This window comes from Daucus carota, chromosome 9, assembly GCF_001625215.2.
Source record: "Daucus carota subsp. sativus chromosome 9, DH1 v3.0, whole genome shotgun sequence".
Classification (NCBI taxonomy): domain Eukaryota; kingdom Viridiplantae; phylum Streptophyta; class Magnoliopsida; order Apiales; family Apiaceae; genus Daucus; species Daucus carota.
In genome coordinates this window covers 13,184,166-13,209,648 of record NC_030389.2, presented here as the reverse complement: position 1 = coordinate 13,209,648, position 25,483 = coordinate 13,184,166, and the positions used below count along the sequence as shown (strand labels likewise).

The window sequence follows — 25,483 nt, the reverse complement described above, 5'->3', positions numbered from 1 at the left end:
AATTATAATAAACATAATAATTGTTTTAAATATATTATATTTATTATGATATTAAGTGCTTAGATATTTATATCTAAATTTATTTATGCATCAAAATTTTATTTTAGAGTTTATCCTTTCTAGACTTTAATTTATTTATGCTTTTTGCCCATGGAAACATGCATCATAGTAAAATCGTAAAAATGAATTGTTTGTCGCATTTAGAATAATGTAATCTTAGAAAGAAAAAAGGTATAAAACTATATTTTAAACTCCGTCTTCATCACCTTTAAAAAAAAAAAAAACAAACTCCGTCTTTATCACACCATACTTCTTGGTTGCGAAAACAACTGGTTCGCTTTTACTCTTGTGATATGGAGTTCTAAGTTCATCATCACCCATTATCAGCCCCACATGGAATGATAGATAAGCTTCGGAAAATTCCTGGGTTGTAACATATCTGTAAGGTGCTAGTATTGCTTCTCATCTTGTTTTGATGTTACCTACAAAACATGTTATTTAGACAATGCAAACAACAAGTTAGATTGTAGAAGGGTGGCGGGGTTGGGGGGGGGGGGGGTTGAATACAATCTACAAAAATTTGAACAACTTTTGCACAACAGATTATATTCAAACTACAAGAGAACATAAAAACTAAAACAGAAATTTAAAGAACAAGGATCTTAAAAATTTCAGGTGGATTGTTTGATCCAACTGAGAGATTTTTTTATATCAAGAACCTTCCAAGTAAAAATACTTGGCTGCTTACAAAAGAATGAAGAGCAGAAGATTACAATTTCTTGCTAACTTTCTTTAGTGCTTTGCTCTTTAGTTCTTGGTTTTTGGATACATTGAAATGTAGAATTACAAAGTGAATATATACTACTACAAACAAAACTAGTCTGTAAAAGTATTTTCCTACTCACTTTCTAGCTAGTACAAATATAGAATTTCTTGGACTTGATATTGCATTTGGCAGCTTGAAATTCTTGTTGCTTTGCCAGAAATGGTAGGCTTCGAGGTTCTCAATATTTGACTAAACTCCTTTTGGTTTAGCTTCCAAAGCTGGTGCAGCATCTGTCACATCAACCCATGTGAACTTTGTCTTTAACCTGACTTGTAGCTATCAATTGCTGATAATCAATTGCTAATATCATCAATTGGTAATCCTCTGAAATAGCAATTGATAGTCTTCTTTGAGTTATGGGATAATGATGATGTTGATATAGCGGTTGATAGTCTTTCTTCCAAATAGCCATTGATACTTTAAAATTACCGATCGATCTTCACTTCACTTGGATAGATTACATGACTTCTCATATTTACAATTATGTCACCCTATCTAAACATCCATTGATAGATCAACTGCTAATCTAAAAGTACATATTATTTTTACATCAACTGCTAAGATACTCCGGCTTTGTTACAATACTTCATCAGCCGTTGATGGGTCAATCTGATCAATTGATACTGCCTTAACATGCCATCAATTGATCAGCTACATGCAATTTTATTTTAAGTAAGAATAAAATACTTTGTATCATCAAGCATCACATATTCCTAACAATCTCCCCCTATTTATATCTGTAGGAATTTCAGATATAAATTTGAGGTGCTTGATGATTACAAAACACACAATAAAGAAAACAAATATCTTTGCATTAAAGAGAAGAATTTAAATTGCTGAAAGATAAGAGTTTTACAAGGATTGGATTTTTGCTCCTCTAGACTGAGCAGATATTCATTGTTTCCTTTTCTTCTGTCTGGACAATTTCTTGTTTATCTCCCTCTCTAGATCTTCAATGAACTTGGCCTCTTCTGTGATCTTAGAATTGAGTTTGTTCTGCATTGCCCTCAAGATGTCTATATCAGCATTTCTAGCATGATCCTTTAATCTGAAAAATCTCTTAACGCCTTGATCATCTCTAAAAGTCATCAGTCTTGAGGGATGATTGTGAATGCAGCTACCAATATCAGGAAGGGACAATCTTAAGGGGAGATCAGAAGGTTCATTCCATTTCTTCCTTATATCTTCAATTCTTTTAAGAATTTCACTTCTGATTCCTTGAGAATATGAGGTTCTGTTGTCCAGCTTCAGGTACACTGTCTTCAAATCATTGTAGTCTTGATCTAAGATCCTTTCTAGTGGCCATGCAATTCTTGCCTGAGATAAGTAGTGGAATTCCAACCTTTCTGGAAGCTTCTTAGTCCTTGTCAAGGCCTTTACACTTAGCAATTCATTCAGATACAGATTGATTGGGGGCTGTTCACTGATATGAAATGCATAAGCATAAGTAGATTTAGGGACCTTAGCAATTTCTGGAACAGGAGGAATCACCACTTCTCTTGAGGGAGACTTAACTTGAACAGGCCCAACTGGATCATGCCTTCTAGGATTTCCTCCTTTCTTTTTGATATTAGCAGGCACATGTTTGGCTTTGCCTCCAGTTTTACTTTTCTTTGGCCTTAGAGAATCTGCCAGCTCATCTTCTTTAGTCACAAAGATTTTTGGGAAGTTCATGGATGAGATGTCAAACTCTACAGGCTCTTCTTTCAGCTCTTCTGGATTGATGAATGGTTTTGATTGAGTAGTAGAAGCGGGAGGTGGATCTTGTCTTGGAGACTTCACTTTTTCTTCTTCATGTACCACAGTAAGATTTGGTACATTTTTCTTCACACCAGCCCTAGTCTTCTTTCTAGCCTTCTTTTCCATATTCTTCTTGGCTTCATCCAGAATTTGTTGCTGAATAGCAATGTTGGACTCATCAGCCAAATCACCAACTTCTTCACCAAGTTCTTGCAGCAATTATGCAGCAAATCTTTCAATGTCTGCATCTTCATTTACAGAAGGCTCTTGGGTTCTTTCTTGTTCTTCTTTGGCCTTAGCATACAAGGGGTGTCCAGGAGGCACACATATAACTTCATTGTTCCTTGTAATGTAGGCAAATTCAGATCTCCACACAGAGTCTTGATCTAATTTGCCAACAACTAGCTTTGGCTTGACAGGCTTCCCTTCTGCAAGATCTTTGGCTTCTTGCTCAGCCCTTTCCTTCTAAGCCTTCTCTCTCTCTCTTTTCCTCCTCAGTCTCATCCCACTTCTTGCCAAATTTACCTGTTAGGTCCCGATACGATTGTAGAAGGGGGGGTTGAATACAATCGTCACAAAATTCGCGCGGAATAAATCTGATTTAAATATAACTGGATAATCAGATTTTAATTAATTAAATAAACAAGGTTCAAGTAAAAAGTAATTTAAACTTGAAAGTCGTTATTAAATTAATTAAGGTTCAGTTTTAATGTCCACTAAATATTCTAGAATAAATTTGACAGGAAGTATTCTAATTTAGGGATTAAAACAATCGAGTGATCAAAGCACAGAAAACTGTGGATATAACAAGCAAGTTACGAACAACTTGAAAGCTTAACAATGCTTTGAAATCAAAGAGAATGAACACTTGAAAATGAAGAATGGATGCCATATTTATAGGCAAAGCATTGTACATGCAAGACAATCACTAGACAAGACAATTACAAGCTAGCAAAGACAATTACAAGAAGGGTAAGACAATCTAGGCTTGGGCAAGACAAAAAGGGGCAAGGGATGACAATCACAGATTGTCTACCAAGCTTTAACCAAGTCAGAAAGACAATCTAAGGGGAAGGGAAGACAATTGCACTGCCAGTAAGACAACTGCCAGAATCGGCAAGACAATCCAGGATTGTCTTGCACACCAACCACTTGACTCGGCAAGACAAGACAAAGAGATTGTCTTGCTGTCATACTCATACCTTCGGCAAGACAATTCACAAGAATTGTCTTGCACACCATTGAAACACTGAAATGAATCGGCAAGACAATTAGAAATTGTCTTGCTGATTCAACCAAGACCCAGGCAGACAATGGAGAATTGTCTTGGAAGCAAAGTGAAGCCACTCGGCAAGACAATCCAGAATTGTCTTGCTGAGGTGGTTTTTGTGATTAAATAAAGAAATAAAATAGTATATTAAAATAGAAAATTATTCACTTAATTAATTTAATCATATAAATTCATAAATTAAATTAATTCGAGAGTGAATTAATTTAATAAATAAATTACATAATTAATATAATTATTTGAGAAGTGAAATAATAGTCTATTAAAATATTTAATCACACAATCTTTAGTAGAACAGCTTCCGGTCTTCTTTAAACTTGAATAACTTCTTCTTGATTTGTCGAACGAACAAACTACCACTTCTGCTTGACTTCAAATATTTAATTTGAATAACTGATACACAGAAGTACTGTCTGGTTCATCTGTATCTAGTTAAATCAAATATTCTTTGTCAAATAAACAATAAGAATTTGGTTAGTTCGTCGAGTCTTCGTCTTGTACGTACATCTTCATTAAATGGAATCTTCTGATGAAATAAATACTTGAATCTTCATACCTTCCGAACTCCTTGAACTGCTACACAGTTTATTTGACACTGAGGCTTGATCATATGGAATGAACTTCTTCCAGTGGCTTGTATCAGATATCTTGGAATTCTTCTGACATTCTGATTCTTGTATCTACTAGACTTTCTTGAACTGATTCCAACTAAACTATCTACTATCTACTGACATAACTTATCAGAGACGGTTCCAGGTTGAGTTACAAGTTGAGTGGTTATCAGACACTAGTTGAGTTATCACTGGTTGTACAAAATAGGATTAGACATATACCTTTGAATAAGGCCTTTCAATCTCCCCCTATTTGTTTGTTAGACACTAACACACAAATTCAGATGAGGATAACTCAACTAACAACAACTAACAACTTTCTATGACTCAATAAACATTAATACCAACTCAACCTATTAGGAAACAATCCCAATTGATAAGAGAAACATAAAACATTAAAATGCATAGTAGATGGTTTCTGGTAATACATATAACATTGTACCAGTCTCTATTTTTCTTCAGACAACTACTTCTTCTGGAATACCTTTCAATCTCTTAAGACCTTTCAATCTCCCCAGAGGCCTTGCAATCTCCTTCCAAGATATAACATGTAATTCTCCCTTAATCTTCTCCCTCATATGTTCATAATATTCTCCCCCTTAGATGATAGATTAGAACATTGATATTCTCCTTCCATGGGTTCTGGCAATATTATTCTTCCCCTATGTGACTCTGCACTCCCCCTAAGTGAGGCATAGAACATTCTTCCCCTTAGAGCATGGATCATAGAATATTCTCTCAGAATATTCCCTCAGAACATTCTCCCCTTTAACATCATTGAACATTCTCCCCCTTAGTTGAGGAATCCTCAATTGTTATCAATAATGATTCCAACTGATTAGATAAAACATTGAATGACAGAATCCAGTATGAAGAAGACAGGGTTTCGTAGAAGGTGCATCCAGTAGAAAAGTAACCATAGTAAGCATCCACTTAGATAAAACATTATAGATACCAATTTTGAACAATAAGGTTTAAATTTGGTTAACAGTGGGTGTCTCACAAAAACATTCTGCAGGTGTATCACTCGACACTTAAAAAATCTCTCTGTTTATAGGTAAAGGTGTCACTCACAAGTTCTGTAAGTGTTTCACTCCACACAAATCCTGAGCTTCCATAGATGGTGTGATGTACCTGCAATTAAGATCACCTTTGCCTCCTCATGGAAGGTCATTGGTGGTGCAATGGGAGTTCGTAATTCCCGATCCTCGTAGACTCGTCGGATAAATCCAAGTCATAGTCCACAAGTTGCCAACTACTTTCAGAAAGTAGTAAATCCTTTAAAGGATCCAGAGTTTGATTCTGGGAGGGTAGACGTTAGGCCTTTCAATGGCATGGAACCTATGTTTCCCTCGGATACCTGTTAAGGCATATGATCCTTAGAAGAATCCTCTACCAGAGTAGATTGCCTTTCACCTTCGAGGGTGAAAGATCCCTTAGGGGATCCGGAAATATTCCTTCCAGGAGGGTAGACAAGGACGTTTTAGATGGCAACGTGTCCAAGTTTCCCTCGTATGCCTATGAAGGCACTTGGTTCAATAAAGAACCTGCAATTCCAGTGTCTATCCCTGATATGGACGACAAAGTTATTGCAACCGTCAATTACTTAAATATTTACCAACCACAGAAATATTCACAATATTAGTATTCACAACATGGATACCAATAAGAAATACTTTACAAGCATGCAACAAAATTAAAATGGAATTAAACATAAACATAAAAACTATTTACAAGAGCTCATGTCATGTTTAACATGCCAAGTTCACAAACCAATCTTGAGAAAGTGGATTTATCAAGTGGTTTAGTGAAGATATCAGCAATCTGATCAGTTGATGGTACAAAGTGTAACACCATAGTTCTATTCATGACATGTTCTCTAATAGTATGATACCTTATGTCAATGTGCTTGGTTCTCGAATATTGTACAAGATTGTTGGAAATGGCTATCGCACTTGTATCATCACAAAATATAGGGAATTTTGTTTGATACAAGTCCATAGTCATTAAGCTGATTCCTAATCCATAAGATCTGAGCACAACAGCTACCTCCCACAATATATTTTGCTTCGTATGTCGAGGTAGATACTGAGTGTTGTTTCTTGCTGTACCAGGAAACCAACTGTCGTCCTAGAAACTGACAGCTTCCAGAAGTGCTTTTCCTATCAATCCTGCATCCTGCATAATCAGAATCTGTATAGCCTGTTAGGTCAAAACCAGTGTTCTTAAGGTACCAGATACCTAAATTTGGTATGCCCTTAAGATATCAAAATATCTTTTAACAGTTATAAGATGTGACTCTTTAGCATTACTCAGGAACCTTGCACATAAACATGTTGCAAACATTATATTAGGTCTACTAGCAGTGAGATAGAGTAATGAGCCAATCATACCTCTATTGCTTGAAATATCAACTTTCTTACCTGATATGTCCTGTTCAAGCTTAGTGGCAGTGGTCATGGGTGTCTTTGCCAGTGAAGAGTCTTCTCGATTGTATTTCTTCAGAAGATCTCTGACATATTTTTATTGGCAAATGAAGATCCCATCATCTTTATGACTTACTTGAAGACCAAGAAAGAATGACAGTTCACCCATCATACTCATCTCATAGTTACTCTGCATTAACTTAGCAAATCTCTTGCACAAGTTATCGTTAGTAGAATAATATTATCAACATATACTTGAACAAATATCATATTATTATCATGCAATTTGTGAAAGAGAGTTTTGTCTATGACACCACTAAGGAAATTGTTTCCAATTAAAAACTCAGAGAGTGTGTCATACCAGGTTCTTGGCGACTGCTTGAGGCCATAAACAGCTTTAAACAAGAAGTACGCAAAATCAGCAAATTCTAGATTTTAAAAGCCAGGGGCTGTTCTAGATATACTTCTTCTTCAAGCTTTCCATTCAGAAATGCACTTTTCACATCCATATGATAGAATTTAAAGTTGGAATGTGCAACAAATGCAAGAAAAAATTCTGAACGCCTCAAGACGTGCAACTGGAGCGTAGGTTTCATCATAATCAATTCCCTCTTCTTGGGAGTAACCTTTAGCAACCAGTCTGGCTTTGTTCCGTACAACAATGCCATCACCATCAAGCTTCATCTGGTAGACCCATCTAATTCCAATAACAGACTTTATCTTTGGTCTTGGAACCATGGCCCAGACTTCTTGTCTCTCGAAATGATTGAGCTCTTCTTGCATGGAAAGAACCCATTCCGGATCGGCTAGTGCATCTTCAATTTTCTTCGGTTTTTCCTGATATAGAAAACCCAAATATAGACATTCATTCTGAGTTGCACTCCTAGTCTAAACACCAACATCTGGATCACCAATGATTAGTTCAAAGGGATGATCTCTACTCCAGATCATCTCCCTTGGAAGATATAATCTTGATGATTCGCCAGAATTATCATTGTGATGCTGTGTTTGACCAGTTGATCCACCATCTCCCCCTGAGTTGCTGCCAGGTTGACTAGATGATCCACCACTAGCACTAGTAGAGTCCACAGTGTTTCCATTGTTTTCTCCACCAATACCTGGATCAATATTAGCATTGTTAGTCTCATTACTAGTTGTAGCATCAGGTTATTCATCGTCATCATCCGAGTCTGAGTCAGGATATTTATCAAACTTTAGTGACTCAGATGGATCTTCAAATTGGATACTTGGGAGTTTAGTGTCATCAAAAGTAACGTTGACACTTTCCTTGACTTGTAATTGATCAATGATAAACACCTTATATGCTTGATGAGAATAACCAACAAATAATTGCTTAAAGTGCTTTGGGTTCAAACTTGCCACGATGTTCATTGCCATCCTTAAGCACATCTCAAATACATGAAAGTACTTGACCGTTGGTTTCTTTTCGTTCATACGCTCATAAGGAGTTTTCATATTTTCCTTGTTGATCAGAGTTCGATTCTGGGTGTAACAAGAAGTATTTACAGCTTCAGCTCAAAAGTAGATGGGCAACCTTGATTCGCATAGCATAGTTCTTGCAGCTTCAATCAAGGTACGATTCTTCCTTTCTACTACTTCATTCTGTTGTGGAATTCTTGGCGCTGAGTATTGTCTTGTTATGCCATTGTCGGAGCAAAATCTGTTGAGAGTTTTATTCTTAAACTCTATTCTATTATCGGACCTTATTGCTCTGACACGAAGTTTATCATTCGAATCCAACTCGATCTCCTTGATAAGATCAATTACCAATTGAGGAGTTTCATCCTTAGAATGTAAGAATAAAACCCATGTGAACTTAGAGAAGTCATCAACAATCACCAAGGCATATCTCTTTCTTGATAAAGACATCACATTGACTGGACCAAATAAATCTATTTTTAATAGTTGCAGTGGTTCAGTAATGTTACTGGTGTCTGTGCCTTTGTATGATGCTAACTTAGCCTTCCCATTCTGACATGCCTCACAAAGTCCTTGTAGAGTGAATTCCAAAGGAGGCAGTCTTCTCACCAAATCCCTCTTGACCAAAGAGTTTACAATTTTAAAATTAAGGTGAGACAGCTTCTTATGCCATAGCCAACTATCTTCAGATGAAGCCTTTGAATAGAAACAATTATCTTCATCATTGGTTCCTGAATTGAGATCAGCTACGTACAAGTTAGCTTTTCTTACTCCACAGAGAGCAAGACGGTCATCTTTAGTGTGAGATATCAAATACTTCTCCTTGACAAAGTTTACTTGGAATCCCTTGTCACAGAAGATTGTGCTTGAGTCCTTCAACCAAAGAAACATTTTCAATGATAACATTTCCACCAAATAAATTGCCATATCCCGTAGTACAACCTTTGCTGTTATCTCCAAAGGTGACAATTGGGCCAGCTCTCTCAATCACATTTGATAGCAGGGCTCTATCACCGGTCACATGTCTAGAAGATCCACTATCGAGGATCCATACAACCTTTTCAACCTTGTTTGGCTCCCTGCACATATCAAACGAATTAAACCTTCTTCGGAACCCAAACTTGGTTGGGCCCGGCATACTTAAAGAATTGACCTTTGTCAGCTTTGACAATAGATCCTGTTCGAATAACATCAGCATCCACCTTGACTGTACTTACTTTCCTACAAACAGCCTTGAACACTTTAGGTTTAGGCTTGGGAAAATAAGTATCCTTCTTGATAGGAGAAGGACCGGCAGTCTTGGTTTTTGCAAACTTACTATTTATGTGTTTTCTAGGTGTTGTGTTTTCTTTGTTAGCATGCATACTTTTAAAATAAGCAGACATTACATTAAACGCACACAACATGCAATTATCAACACCACAAGGTTTATGGCATATATCAACTAAAGGAACAGTAGGCATGTTATTCAGAACAACAGGGGGTTTAATAGTTTCTACATTAACATTTTCAGAAGTTCTAATGTTATTAGTAGAAGAGCATGTATTGTTATCATTCCTGCATTTAACAAACTTATTAGGCTTGTTAAAATTATTCTTTAAGCCATTGGCACCTATGCCAGCTTTGGGCGAACTGAATGTGCCCTCGACTTGCATTGGCTCTACAGATGCCAAAATCTCCTTCTCATTCTCAATATCCTCTAAATTCATTTCATATTGAATAATCACGGGCATATCAAGTTATGGTTCTGCGACAGGGGTTTTGAATAAAGGTTTGGGAGCATCCTTTAAAACATGTGGGATACCCCTGTCTTCAGCACTCTTAACAAAAGGAGTTATATTACTAGCCTTACCTACCGACTTGTTGTAATCGAAACCTATACCAACTTTCCTTTTAATCACTTGTTGGTCCACTAGGTTCTTAACAATATTAGTCGACTCCTTATAAGCAAGGCACCTAACCTTCTCTTCAGCTAACTGCTCATTCAACTTTTTCTCCCTAAATTCTAACACTTTGACTTTGTTAGACTGAGTCAACAAGTCACCAGTTAATTGTTCAATTTTAGGGGTGAGAACAAGTTTTTCTTTTAACTTTAACTCATGAACTTCTTGCTTTAAAGCTTTGTGTTCAAGAGTCAGAGCTTTGAGCTTATTACGAGCGTCATCACGTTCAAGTCCTAATTGCATAAACAGTTTAGGGCAAGTAGGATCTACCGGAAGTCCGCCAGTGCGATGTGGAGGTGTAGAAGGTTCCATAAAAGCCATTAGAGCAACATTCCCCCGCTCTTCCTCCTCATCACTATCTGTGTCATCCCAGCTTTTTCCTTTTGCCACATAGGACTTCCCTTGGCTGCTTTGGCCTTGATGCTTCTTTAGCAGAGCCTCATACTTCTGCTTTAGCTCGTCATAAGATTCTTTCTTCTTTTCCAGCTGATTGGGCTTCTTGCACTCCGATGCAAAGTGACCAGGCTCATCACAGTTGAAACATTTAAACTTGCTTCGATCAACCATCCCAGTCTTGTAAGCCCCCTTTGATGTTGTGGACGAAGATCCCCCTTTCTGAAATTTACTACCAGAAGATTTAAACTTGTAGGAGGGATTCTTCCTAAATCTCATGTGACCAAACTTCCTGGCAAACATAGCAAGAGATTCGTCCTCCAGCTGATCTAACTCTTCCATCGAGTAAAATTCATCATCTCCCGTACTTACTGAAGTATGTCCCATTTCCGGCACAACATACTCGTGGGAGCTTCTTGAAGGTACAACAACCTTCCTTTCTTTCACAAGAGGTGATTGTATTATGAGGGCAGTAGAATTGCTGACAGACGTAGACGTGTTCAGTGTCTTTCCCCATCCGTATCTCTGTTTAGTTTGAGCCTGTTCCAATTCATAGGTTTTCAGTTACCCATACAGCTGTTCCAATGAGATCTCTGTCAAATCTCTGCTTTCTCTGATGGCGGTTATCCTATGCTCCAGATGCTCAGGGAGTGTCAGCAAAAACTTCAGGTTCATCTCTTTGTTGTCGTAGTATTTCCCGTTCAGATTCAGATTGTTTATCAAATTGTTGAATCTGATGAATACTTCAGAAATTCCTTCTTCGGGATTAGAACCAAATTGCTCATATTGAGCCACAAGAATTTCCTTCTTGTTTTCACGTACTTCCTCAGATCCTTCATTGATAATTTGTAGAGTGTCCCATATCTGCTTAGCACTTGTACAATTGACAACATTATTGTACATCACTGGATCCAATGATTCGATCAGAATGAGCTGTAGAGTTACATCTAGATTTATCAACTCATTATCCTCATCCGAGAACTCAGCAGGTGTTTTCAGATAGGTTCTGTGACGAATAGTAACTCCATCTTCAGTATGTTCCAGGATAATATTCATTGGGGGCGAAAGACCCTTCGTCAAAATATTTATGTATTTTTTATTCGCCGCCCGGAGGAACAAAAGCATGTGTCTCGTCCAGAGACCAAAGTTAGCCTTGTCAAAAGGTGGAATTTTAATGCTGCTAATTTTTGCGGTAGACATGGTAGAAGATTGGGTGTTTGAGTGTTTGGGAAAAGATTTGGATTTTGACAGAAAAAATAATTTTCAATCAAAAATAATTTTTGGAATAAAATTATCTCGAATTAAAAATTATTTGAAAAAAGATTTGAAAGAAAAATAATTTTCGATCAGAAATAATTTTTGGAATAAAATTATTTCGAATTAAAAATTATTTGGAAAAAGATTTGAAAGAAAAATAATTTTCGATCAGAAATAATTTTTTGGAATAAAATTATTTCGAATTAAAAATTATTTGGAAAAAGATTTGAAATAAAAATAATTTTCGATCAGAAATAATTTTAGAAATAAAATTATTTCGAATTAAAAATTATTTGGGAAAAGATTGGATTTTTGAAGGAAAAATAATTTTCGGCCAGAAATAATTTTTGGAATAAAATTATTTCGAATAAAAATTACTTGGAATTTTTAGAAATTTTCAGAGTGAGTGTAGGATCTGATAAGGTAGATTATATCAACCGCTCTGATACCAATTGTTAGGTCCCGATACGATTGTAGAAGGGGGGGTTGAATACAATCGTCACAAAATTCGCGCGGAATAAATCTGATTTAAATATAACTGGATAATCAGATTTTAATTAATTAAATAAACAAGGTTCAAGTAAAAAGTAATTTAAACTTGAAAGTCGTTATTAAATTAATTAAGGTTCAGTTTTAATGTCCACTAAATATTCTAGAATAAATTTGACAGGAAGTATTCTAATTTAGGGATTAAAACAATCGAGTGATCAAAGCACAGAAAACTGTGGATATAACAAGCAAGTTACGAACAACTTGAAAGCTTAACAATGCTTTGAAATCAAAGAGAATGAACACTTGAAAATGAAGAATGGATGCCATATTTATAGGCAAAGCATTGTACATGCAAGACAATCACTAGACAAGACAATTACAAGCTAGCAAAGACAATTACAAGAAGGGTAAGACAATCTAGGCTTGGGCAAGACAAAAAGGGGCAAGGGAAGACAATCACAGATTGTCTATCAAGCTTTAACCAAGTCAGAAAGACAATCTAAGGGGAAGGGAAGACAATTGCACTGCCAGTAAGACAACTGCCAGAATCGGCAAGACAATCCAGGATTGTCTTGCACACCAACCACTTGACTCGGCAAGACAAGACAAAGAGATTGTCTTGCTGTCATACTCATACCTTCGGCAAGACAATTCACAAGAATTGTCTTGCACACCATTGAAACACTGAAATGAATCGGCAAGACAATTAGAAATTGTCTTGCTGATTCAACCAAGACCCAGGCAGACAATGGAGAATTGTCTTGGAAGCAAAGTGAAGCCACTCGGCAAGACAATCCAGAATTGTCTTGCTGAGGTGGTTTTTGTGATTAAATAAAGAAATAAAATAGTATATTAAAATAGAAAATTATTCACTTAATTAATTTAATCATATAAATTCATAAATTAAATTAATTCGAGAGTGGATTAATTTAATAAATAAATTACATAATTAATATAATTATTTGAGAAGTGAAATAATAGTCTATTAAAATATTTAATCACACAATCTTTAGTAGAACAGCTTCCGGTCTTCTTTAAACTTGAATAACTTCTTCTTGATTTGTCGAACGAACAAACTGCCACTTCTGCTTGACTTCAAATATTTAATTTGAATAACTGATACACAGAAGTACTGTCTGGTTCATCTGTATCTAGTTAAATCAAATATTCTTCGTCAAATAAACAATAAGAATTTGGTTAGTTCGTCGAGTCTTCGTCTTGTACGTACATCTTCATTAAATGGAATCTTCTGATGAAATAAATACTTGAATCTTCATACCTTCCGAACTCCTTGAACTGCTACACAGTTTATTTGACACTGAGGCTTGATCATATGGAATGAACTTCTTCCAGTGGCTTGTATCAGATATCTTGGAATTCTTCTGACATTCTGATTCTTGTATCTACTAGACTTTCTTGAACTGATTCCAACTAAACTATCTACTATCTACTGACATAACTTATCAGAGACGGTTCCAGGTTGAGTTACAAGTTGAGTGGTTATCAGACACTAGTTGAGTTATCACTGGTTGTACAAAATAGGATTAGACATATACCTTTGAATAAGGCCTTTCATTACCCATATGAATGGCAAGACCAGGTAGCTTAGATTTATCTGATTTTGGCATAGGGAAATCTATAGCCAACTTGTTCTTACCATGTGGCTTTATTGGGGATGGAGGATCAATCAGGCATGGCTTGAATTCATTTACTGAAGATGACTCACCTTGACACTTTATGCTCTTGACTGTGACAGTCTTAGCTTTCTTTGGTGGCCTCTTCTTCTTTGCAGCTGGAGGAGCCTTGGATCCTGAGACAAGAGCAAGTTGCTCCCCCTTAGATAGTGACTCTCCCTCAGATGTAGGCATTTGTTCTCTGGAGGGTAGAGAAATAGTTGCAGGAGGATTTTCAGAGATGGTTGATGGTAGAGCTGAAGAGGTGGCAATGACAGATGTAGATGGAGCTGATGTTGATGGTGTAGTAGAAACAGTAGAGACTTGAGAGACTTGTGCAGAAGTAGTGGCAACAGTGGCAGCTCTTGAAGACTTCTCCCCCTTTTTGGAATTAGCAAGCACATCACTAGGAATAGGAATGTTCTGAGCTTGGAGGAGAGTGAGAAGTAATCTCTGTTGAGTGTTTTGATTGATGAGAACCTGATTAAGTTGACACTCAACATCTGATACTCTCTTATCTAGAGCATCGACAGAGGCAACCAGTGGAGAATCTTGATGCAGTTTGGATCTTATGTTAGCCATGGTGTCATAAGACATCCTAGCTTCTAGATTTTTCTCATTATCCTTTTTGACATCAGATACTACATTGTGAAGATCTCCAATTTCTTGTCTGAGCTAGGTAAGGTGAGATTTGTGAAGTCTCAGGTTATCCTTTACAAACATAAATATAGTTTTCTTCATGGGATCTTCATCTTCTGCCCACTCCATGGCTCTTTTGTATTGCCTTAGAATTTCCATATTAGTGTCACCAAAATTGAAGTTTTGGCTGAACACCCAATCTGGCATTTCTGAAGGCCCAGCTACTTCTTCATCTTCATCATCATCTTCATCAGCCAGGGAGTCATCATATTTAGAATCACCCTGTGTAGAGAGCATGCCCTTAGGAACAGCAGCATGTGCAATTTGTGCTCTCTCCAGTGCTTCAGATGTGTGAAGCAACCCCAAAGTTTCTTCTGCTTGGACATTGGATTGGCCAGTCATAATTTGGTAGGCTGACACTGGATGAATGAATTTAGAGGCATCCAAGGGGTCCACAGCAGTTTCCATCCTTGTTTCTTCTGTATCTGCATTTCTCTCATTATCTCTATGTTCTTGCATCAGGGTCTCACCCTGGCTCACCACACCCTCACCTTTACCATCTAAGGTGGTACCCACAATCTCTCCTTTTGCCTAGGAGGAAGAAGTTCCCAGCCTCTCACTCACATCCTATCCTTTTGCCTGTCTGCAAGACAGCCTCTCCTCTAGCTCACTTTCTCTCAGCCCTAAAAGTGCAGTAACAATGATAAGTTCTTCACTAGAAGCTCTTGTGACAACAAGATGATCTAATTGAGTTGCATCTGCCAGTGGAACTTCTTCTATCAATGGCTGAGGAATAGCCATTGATGCTACATTGTCATTCATCAACGGCTGATTGCTGTTAAGCACATCCGTTGATAGAACTGCACTTACCGATTGGTGAGAAATACCGATCGATGATGTGAAAGGATTAGCAATTGATGCATTAGCAGTTGATGCATCAATAGTGACAAATAGTGAATCTGTGAAGAGTGATGGATTTGGTAATTCCACAACTTCACTAGTAGTCAAAGAAGAAATTGATTGGTGACCCAACAAATCCTGTGAAGGATGATCACCAATTTCAGAGATTGACTTCTCCAAGAACAGAGTTGGAGAATTTGGATGGGGGATGTTGTATAGTAAATCAACCTCCTCCATATGGAAATCTGAGATTGGAGAGAGTGTTTCAACTTGAGGGGACTGTGACTCCACATTTGTTGGAGCCACATCAAACTGAATTTGAGAAGTAGATTGTACAGTCACAAAATCTATGATTTTGGACTGTATAGAAGTGTGTGTGTCAAGTGCCCTTTTCTTGGTTCTTCTAGAGAAGGTTTTGGGAGGTGTTTGGTCAGTGTCCCTGCCCCTTTTGTTCTGTGCTCTTGGAGAAGATCTCTTTTCAATAGTGGCACCTTGTTGAGAAGATGTCACTAGTAGGGTGTTTGATTCCATATTAATCACCACATCTTTTTGGGAAGATGTGGGATGGCTTGGCTGGACTTCACTCGCCTCTCCTTCCTTATTCTGGGGGTTTCTTTGATGTTCACCCCTCCCCTCACCACTAACCACCTTCACACTCCCCTCAGGCTGTGAAGAAGTTGTTACAACTGGTATCTTTTGGGAGACACCAGAGGTGGTTTTCTTAGTTTTGGACTTTGGAATTCTCTTGGTTTTGACTGCTTGGGTAGGAAGTTGGGGGTGTTCAACTTCCATTGCTGCACTGGAAGTAGAAGAAGGTTGGGGATAAGAAGAAGTAGTTGGAATAGAAGGTACCTGCATTAGTGATGGAAGTAGGGGTGAGCATTCGGTCGGTCCGGTCCAAAACCAGACCGAACCGAATAGACCGAGGACCGAAGTTTTAATTTTTTTCGGACCGAACCGGACCGAAGTTTTATAATGGACCGGACCGGAAGAACCGAAATTATTTTTAAAATAAAAAATTATATTATAAATAAAACTAAAATTCATCTTTTATTTTAAAATTTTCATATTAATTAATCACCCCCAATTCATTAAACATAGATATAATTAAATTTACAAATTAGATATTATAATTATAACATATAAGATATATAATATAAATATTAATTAAAATCATATATATTTCGGTCTATTCGGTCCGGACCGAAATATTTTTTTACGGACCGGACCGGACCGAACTTTATTTCGGTCTATTCGGTCCGGACCGAATGGACCGAATTTTCAGAAAATTAGGACCGAACCGAACCGAATTTACACGGTTCGGTTCGGTTTTTCGGTTCCGGTTCGGTTTTGCTCACCCCTAGATGGAAGTGACAATGGTACTTGCTCATTTGCAAGTATTCTCATCAAGTCACCACAGACCCTCTTGCTTTGCACCCAGCAGTCCATCTTGTTTTCTGGCTGTGCAATTACTAAATCCTTGACTAGATGATTAGCAATGATCATCAAGAATCTAACAAAATAAATATTATTGGGTCTTCCTTCATGAGGACCCAATTTAGCAACAATTTCATACAACACTAAATTACCAATGTTAAAGTAGTCATCAGTTAATAGCATGTAGAACATGGATTGCATAGACATGGTGAAAGCATCATAATTAGACACTTTACTAGAAAAGACCTTTATAAAAGAATCACAGAGAAAGCTCCACTCTTTGCGCATATGGCGTCTAAGAATTTGTCCTAAGTTAGATAAATCACCATTGTAGTGCATATTTCTAAGCATGCTAACAATTTCATTATCACTAGGCAATCTATCAGTAGAGTTCCTAGGAAGATTAAGAGCAACCCTAACAGTTTCACCATCAATATCATAGCTGACATCATTGATAACAACAGACAGAGTTTTGGAGGATGGGTTATACCTGGCAGAGGTCCACATTTGCTCAACAATCTCACAGAAGATGGTTGGAGCATGAAGCATAGCATACGAAAACTTACATTCCTTCATGAAGTCCATCATGGTATGGAAGGCTTTAGCATTTTTCGCCTCCTTGTCTACATATGCAACATGATTATTCTGCTCATAGATAAACCCAGTTCTGCTTGTGTTCTTGACAACAGGCGCCATTGATGATAAAGCTTAAGAAAAGATTAGGGCTTGTAGGAGTTGAGAGAGAAGGAGAGTTAAGAGTTTGCAAATGCAGGTGAAAAGTGAAATAAAATTAAAGTCAAACTATTTATACTCTCAGTAAAAGTAAATGAAGTAACCGTTCAAAAAGTAGCCAAGCGTCACCGATCGATATATACACATATGTATGTATATACCGATCGATAATTTAATTGGGGAACTGGCAGTTGCTATTTTAATATATCAATGGCTAAATAAAAGAGCCATTGATATATCAAAATTTCATTTACTTATCCAGTGATATGTGTCACACTATCAATTGCTAAAAATAGCGATCGATAGTGAACATAAAGAAAAAAAATAGCTCAATATCCCATCAGACACATATCACAGGCTGCATTACATAAGATAAAAGCTAACTGGAGAAATTTAACATACCAAGTTCAGTTACTAATCTTGAGAATGTAGATTCATCAAGTGGTTTGGTGAAAATATCTGCTAGTTGCTTTTCACTGGGAACAAAATGGAGTTCAATTGTTCCATTCATCACATGTTCCCTAATGAAGTGATACCTTATGCCAATGTGCTTTGTTCTTGAGTGCTGCACTGGATTCTCAGTTATAGCAATAGCACTTGTGTTGTCACATAACATAGGAATTTTGGAGATTCTCAATCCATAATCAACTAATTGATTTTTCATCCATAAAATCTGTGCACAACATCTTCCAGCAGCAATATATCCAGCTTCTGCAGTTGATGTAGAAACTGAGTTCTGCTTTTTGCTGAACCAAGAAACCAGCTTGTTTCCTAGAAATTGACAAGTACCAGTAGTGCTTTTTCTGTCAATTCTACACCCTGCATAATCAGCATCTGAAAAACCAATTAAATCAAAACCAGAATCTCTAGGGTACCAAATGCCAAGATTTGGAGTACCCTTGAGATATCTGAAAATCCTTTTAATTGCTATTAAATAAGATTCCCTAGGATCATCTTGGAATCTAGCACAAAGACATGTGACAAACATTATATCAGGTCTACTGGCTGTTAAATATAAAAGTGAGCTAACCATGCCTCTATAACTTGAAATGTCCACTTTCTTTTCCTTAGTATTCAATTCAAGTTTAGTGGCAGTGGCCATGGGAGTTTTAGCAGTTGAGCAATTAATAAGATCAAACTTTTTCAATAAGTCATAGACATATCTAGTTTGACTTATAAATATGCCATCACTTACTAGTTTGACTTGCAAACCAAGAAAGTAGGTCAATTCTCCCATCATGCTCATTTCATATTTACTTTGCATTAGCTTGGCAAACTTTTTACAAAGTTTCTCATCTGTAGACCCAAATATTATGTCATCCACATAAATTTGAACAAGTATACTAGAGTCATTAACATTTCTATAAAATAATGTTTTATCAACAGTACCTCTTGTGAAGTGATTCTCAAGAAGAAACTGTGATAAGGTGTCATACCAGGCTCTAGGTGCTTGCTTCAATCCATAGAGAGCTTTCAAGAGAAGATATACAAATTCTGGAAAATTTGGATCTTCAAAACCAGGTGGCTGACTTACATAGACTTCTTCTTCAAGCCCACCATTCAGAAAGGCACTCTTGACATCCATTTGATAGACTTTGAAATTGGCATGAGCAGCATAAGCAAGAAAGATTCTGATGGCTTCAAGTCTGGCTACAGGAGCAAATGTCTCATCATAATCTATTCCTTCTTCTTGACAGTAGCCCTTAGCAGCCAGTCTTGCTTTGTTCCTTGTCACCACACTATTTTCATCCATCTTATTTCTGAATACCCATCTTGTACCAACAATTGCTCTATCTTTTGGTTTGGGTACCAGCTTCCATACTTTGTTCCTTTCAAACTGATTTAGCTCTTCTTGCATAGCTAGAATCCAGTCAGGGTCAAGAAGTGCTTCTTCAACCTTTTTAGGTTCTTCCTGTGATAGAAAGCTACTGTATAGACAATCATCCATAGTGGCTCTCCTTGTTTTGACACCAGCAGCAGCATCTCCAATAATAAGCTCAAAGGGATGATCCCTTGTCCATTTTCTTTGTGGAGGAAGATTTGACCTGGATGAACTGGCTTCATTTGTGAAGTCAGTTTCATTTTGAGAAGCTCCCCCTACGTGTATGGACCTTGAACTACTATCCATTGATGAACTAGTATTGGATAAATCATTAGCCATTGATGTAGATTGAGTTACATCAACTGCTGTTCTGGTATTGGGTAAATTATTACCAATTGATGGAGGAATCACACTAGAATTTATATTTACAACACAGTCATCATCATCACTTTCCAGCTCAATAATTCCTTCAGATTCATTTTCAAATTGAAGAACATCATGAAATCCTTCATCATTCAAGCCTTGAATTTTCTTGTCATCAAACATCACATGGACAGATTCCATGACAATGTTTAATCTTAGATTATAAACTCTATAGGCTTTTCCAACAGCATATCCAACAAATATTCCTTCATCTGCCTTTGTTTCAAATTTACCAAGATTTTCACCTTGATTTCTTAACACAAAAAGCTTGCATCCAAAGACATGCAGAAAATTCAATGTTGGCTTCTTTCCTTTAAACAATTGATAGGGAGTCATTCCTTGTGCTTGATTTATCAAAGAGATATTTTGAGTATAACATGCTGTGTTAACAGCTTCAGCCCAAAAGTAAGTTGGCAATTTTGATTCTTCAAGCATTTTTCTAGCAGCTTCAATAAGAGTTCTGTTCTTCCTTTCAACTACACCATTTTGTTGAGGAGTTCTTGCAGCAGAGAACTCATGGTGAATGCCTTTATCTTCACAGAAACTCTTCATAACAGAGTTTTTGAACTCAGTCCCATTATCACTTCTGATCCTTGAGACTTTTCTTCCTGGATCAATGTTGTCAACTATCTTAATATGATTGATGATGATTTCACTTGCTTCATCCTTGGAGTGAAGAAAATAGGTCCAAGTAAATCTTGTAAAATCATCCACAATCACAAGACAATATTTCTTCTTTGAAATGGACATGATGTTGACTGGTCCAAACAAGTCCATATGTAGAAGCTGTAGAGGTCTATCAATTGATGATTTCAGTTTGCTTTTGAAAGAGGACTTTCTTTGCTTTCCAATTTGACAAGCATCACACAAACCATCCTTGGAAAATTCCAATTTTGGCAATCCTCTAACAAGATCTTTTCTCACAAGATCATTCATAGCCTTGAAGTTTAAATGAGACAATTTCTTATGCCACAGCCAACTATCATCTAAACTTGCTTTGCTGAACAAGCAAGTGAGGGAATCTGCACTTGTAGAGTTGAAATCAGTTATGTAGACATTTCCTTTCCTATTTCCAGTTAGAACCACTTTGTTATCTTTCTTATCAAAGATAACACAGGCTTCTGTTGAGAACCAAACTTGATGTCCTCTGTTACAAAGTTGGCTGACGCTAAGCAGATTGTGCTTAAGCCCTTTCACTAATGCAACATTATCAATGATGACATTTCCTTTTGAAATAATGCCATATCCCAGAGTAAATCCTTTGCTGTCATCTCCAAAGGTTATACTTGGGCCAGCTCTTTCCTCAAACTTGCTGAGCAGGGTAGAATCTCCAGTCATGTGCCTTGAGCAGCCACTATCAAGACACCAAAGATTCTTTCTTCCTCCCTGCACAGATTCAAGACACTTTAAGTTGATTTAGGTACCCAAGCAGTCTTGGGTCAAGTTTTGTTTGACATAACCTTTGGTTTAGAAAGATTAATTTATTTGGATTTAGAAGGCTTGGAAACAACTTCATCCTCAGAATTAATTTTCTTAACCTTAGGCATCACAGCCGAATTAGAGGAACCAACATTAGTAGAGTTCACAGAAAATTGATTTAAATTAGCATGATTCATGTTGACATGAGGATTGGGCACAACAGGCATGTTAAATGCACCAAAGAATGGATTAGGCATGAAAGGCATATTAGCATATTGAATGGGAGCATGTGGAAACATGGACATATAAGGCATGTGAGAATTCATCATAGGATTAGGCATGCAATAATTAGGTAGAGCATTTTTGCAGTTAACAGCAAGATGATTAACACTACCACATTTAAAACATGTTTTTCTGACAGCATTCTTCTCAGGTGGGTAATCATTCTTTTTGTTGATTCCAACTTTGCCATTCCCAGAGCTCTTTTTCTTTCCTTTTCCAGCTTCCATTATTTCTTCACTATGACCAATCCCTTCTTTTTCAATCTTCTTGGAACTCCCAGATTCCTTCACAAAATTCTTATTGATGGGCCCATATTTCTTATCCAACTTCTTGAGTTTGTTTTCATCAACTGCTGTTTGATTCTTTGATGGATAGCTTTCATCCGTTGATTGAGTATCTATCAATGGATGATCACTATCCACTAAGAGATCAGATTCATCTAACAGTTTTTTGTTCTTTTTCCAAGAATTTTTGCATGATTCCTCAAGAACTTGTGTGGAGCACATGTTCTCAAGAACATTCCTAGAATCCTTCCATTTAGCAATTATCTCTTGTTCTCTTTCCAATTGCTTTTTGAGAATTTCTTCTCTTTTCAGAACAGCCAATAACTCATCTTTGGCAAGCTCAGAAGACTTTTTGATTTTATCCATTTGGATTAGATCAGTTTCAACCTTTCCATTTCTTTCAGTAAGCAAATCATTAGTCCCTTTGATTCTAACATTTTCTTTTGTTAGAGATTTAAGAGAGACTCTAAGATTATAGATTTCATTAGACATGTCATCAATGATTTGCTTGCATTCAGATTTAGAGAGATCAGATGTGTTGGTAGTCTTTACCTGTCCATTGCTGGTGGTGGAAGAATCAGCTTCATCTCCTATTGCCATCAAGGCAAGGTTGACATGCTCCTCATTGTCAGAATCTCCTTCATCAGCAGCCCAGTCACCATCCTTAGTTATGAGTGCCTTTTCCTTGCTTTGCTTGAGTAGATCAAAATACTTTCTTCTGTAATCCACATTTTCTGAGGAGGATCCTTTCTTTTCAACAGAAGATCTTCTGCACTCATTAGAAAAGTGTCCAGGCAGACCACAGTTAAAGCACTTGAATTTTGATCTATCAACCATACCAGATGATTTGGATTGATTTCCTATGTTAAAAGGTCTAGAGTTGACAGCATTTCTTTTGAATTTGAGTTTGGAGAATTTTCTGGCAAGAAATGCTAGATGTTCATCAAGATCATCTAGCTCATCTTGAGCTGAAGGATCTTCATCTTCCTCAATGATTTTTCCTTTCTTCTTTCCATCATCCTTCTTTCCTTCACAAGCAGAGTTGCTTGAAGGCTTTCCAACAATTACAGACTTTAAGGCCTTCTCCTCTTCCTCTTCCTTTTCTGCTACAAGAGCCACAGTTTTCTCCCTCTTGGAGTTCTTTTCCAGTTCTTCATCTTGTTGTATTTCAAGCTCATAGGTTTTAAGAATGCCATAAAGTTTGTCAAGAGAGTATTCATTAAAATTCTGAGCCTGTCTTAGAGCAACAGTCATAGGTTTCCAATCTCTAGGCAATGCTCTCAAGATTTTGAGATTTGAATCCTTGACCATGTAGATTCTACCATACAGCTTTAATCCATTTAAAAGTTTTTGAAACCTGTTAAACAGATCATTTAGAGATTCTCCAGATTTAGAGTGAAAGCTCTCATATTGTTGAACAAACAACTGCATTTTGTTTTCCCTAACTTGATCAGTGCCTTCACATAAGGTTTGAATATTGTCCCATACTTCTTTTGCAGTGGGATAGTTGATAACACTATCAAACATGTCATCATCAATACCATTGAAAAGAATATTCATGGCCTTGTTATCCTTGTGCACTTCTTTCTCATCTTCTTCAGTGAACTCAGAAGAATTTTTGGGCACTTCAACATCTTCTGCTTCACTTCCATCAAGTCTCAGGGCAGTGTTGATTTTAACTGGAACATGTGGTCCTTTATCAATGCAGTTGATGTAGCTAGGATCCAGGGAGAGAAGATGCATCCTCATTTTTACTTTCCAATGAAAGTAGTGTTTTTTGACCAACATTTGAATCTTGACTCCTTCATCTCTTCTTCCCATTGTTGATTGTCTTTAGGATCTGAAAACTTCTTGTATGTTAGAAATCTCGCTCTGATACCAATTGTTATTTAGACAATGCAAACAATAAGTTAGATTGTAGAGGGGGGGGGGTTGAATACAATCTACAAAAATTTGAACAACTTTTGCACAGCAGATTATATTCAAACTACAAGAGAACATAAAAACTAAAACAGAATTTTAAAGAACAAGGATCTTAAAAATTTCAGGTGGATTGTTTGATTCACCTGAGAGATTTTTTATATCAAGAACCTTCCAACTAAAAATACTTGGCTGCTTACAAAAGAATGAAGAGCAGAAGCTTACAATTTCTTGCTAACTTTCTCTAGTGCTTTGCTCTTCAGTTCTTGGTGTTTGGATACATTGAAATGTAGAATTACAAAGTGAATATATACTACTACAAACAAAACTAGTCTGTAAAAGTATTTTCCTACTCACTTTCTAGCTAGTACAAATATAGAATTTCTTGGACTTGATATTGCATTTGGCAGCTTGAAATTCTTGTTGCTTTGCCAGAAATGGTAGGCTTCGAGGTTCTCAATATTTGACTAAACTCCTTTTGGTTTAGCTTCCAAAGCTGGTGCAGCATCTGTCACATCAACCCATGTGAACTTTGTCTTTAACCTGACTTGTAGCTGTCAATTGCTGATAATCAATTGCTAATATCATCAATTGGTAATCCTCTGAAATAGCAATTGATAGTCTTCTTTGAGTTATGGGATAATGATGATGTTGATATAGCGGTTGATAGTCTTTCTTCCAAATATCCATTGATACTTTAAAATTACCGATCGATCTTCACTTCACTTGGATAGATTACATGACTTCTCATATTTACAATTATGTCACCCTATCTAAACATCCATTGAGAGATCAACTGCTAATCTAAAAGTACATATTATTTTTACATCAACTGCTAAGATACTCCAGCTTTGTTACAATACTTCATCAGCCGTTGATGGGTCAATCTGATCAATTGATACTGCCTTAGCATGCCATCAATTGATCAGCTACATGCAATTTTATTCTAAGTAAGAATAAAATACTTTGTATCATTAAGCATCACATATTCCTAACAAAACATATTAAATTATGTCCTCTAAGGCTGTAAGGCTCATCTGTACGTACCCTTGAAACTTTATGTCAAGTAGTTGAATGTTATAAAAAAAGGCATACTTACTTGTTGCAAGAAGTCTGCAGCTCCTTGCCTCTGTTGACATTTGAAACCTGTTGTATCAAAAAACTCAAGCATATGTTCTATTCTGTTTCTTATCAACTCCAGAAGTTGAGGACCTGGATTATCCAAAATAGCAATCAAAATCAGACATACAATGATACAATATTTTAATATCAAGTAATTTTTTTTTATAGAAGTCCTTTTGTCTTATTTGATTAACTCCACTATTTTATTTTCTTGGAAACAATTCCTTGCGCAACAAAATTCATTGGACTCAAACAACCATGATTGGGAAGGATCTAATACATAAAAATATTACAAAAGATAAGAGAAATATATGTTGTGTAAATATTTTATAAGCACGCATCTCTTAAATCATAGTATGAAGATCATTCAAAAAACAACAAATTTCATCTCCTTTTTTCTAGTTAAACCTATCA

The 25,483-nt window shown here is 36.7% G+C and overlaps 1 long non-coding RNA gene across 1 annotated transcript; it reads right to left on the bottom strand.

The window, feature by feature from the left end:
• Positions 1 to 428: 428 nt before the first annotated feature.
• LOC135149737 (uncharacterized) lies at positions 429 to 25,329 on the bottom strand. Its single transcript, XR_010287922.1, has 2 exons — positions 25,047 to 25,329; positions 429 to 482 (listed from the first exon to the last, which is right to left on the bottom strand). It is a non-coding gene; the product is annotated as an uncharacterized LOC135149737 (long non-coding RNA).
• Positions 25,330 to 25,483: the final 154 nt, after the last annotated feature.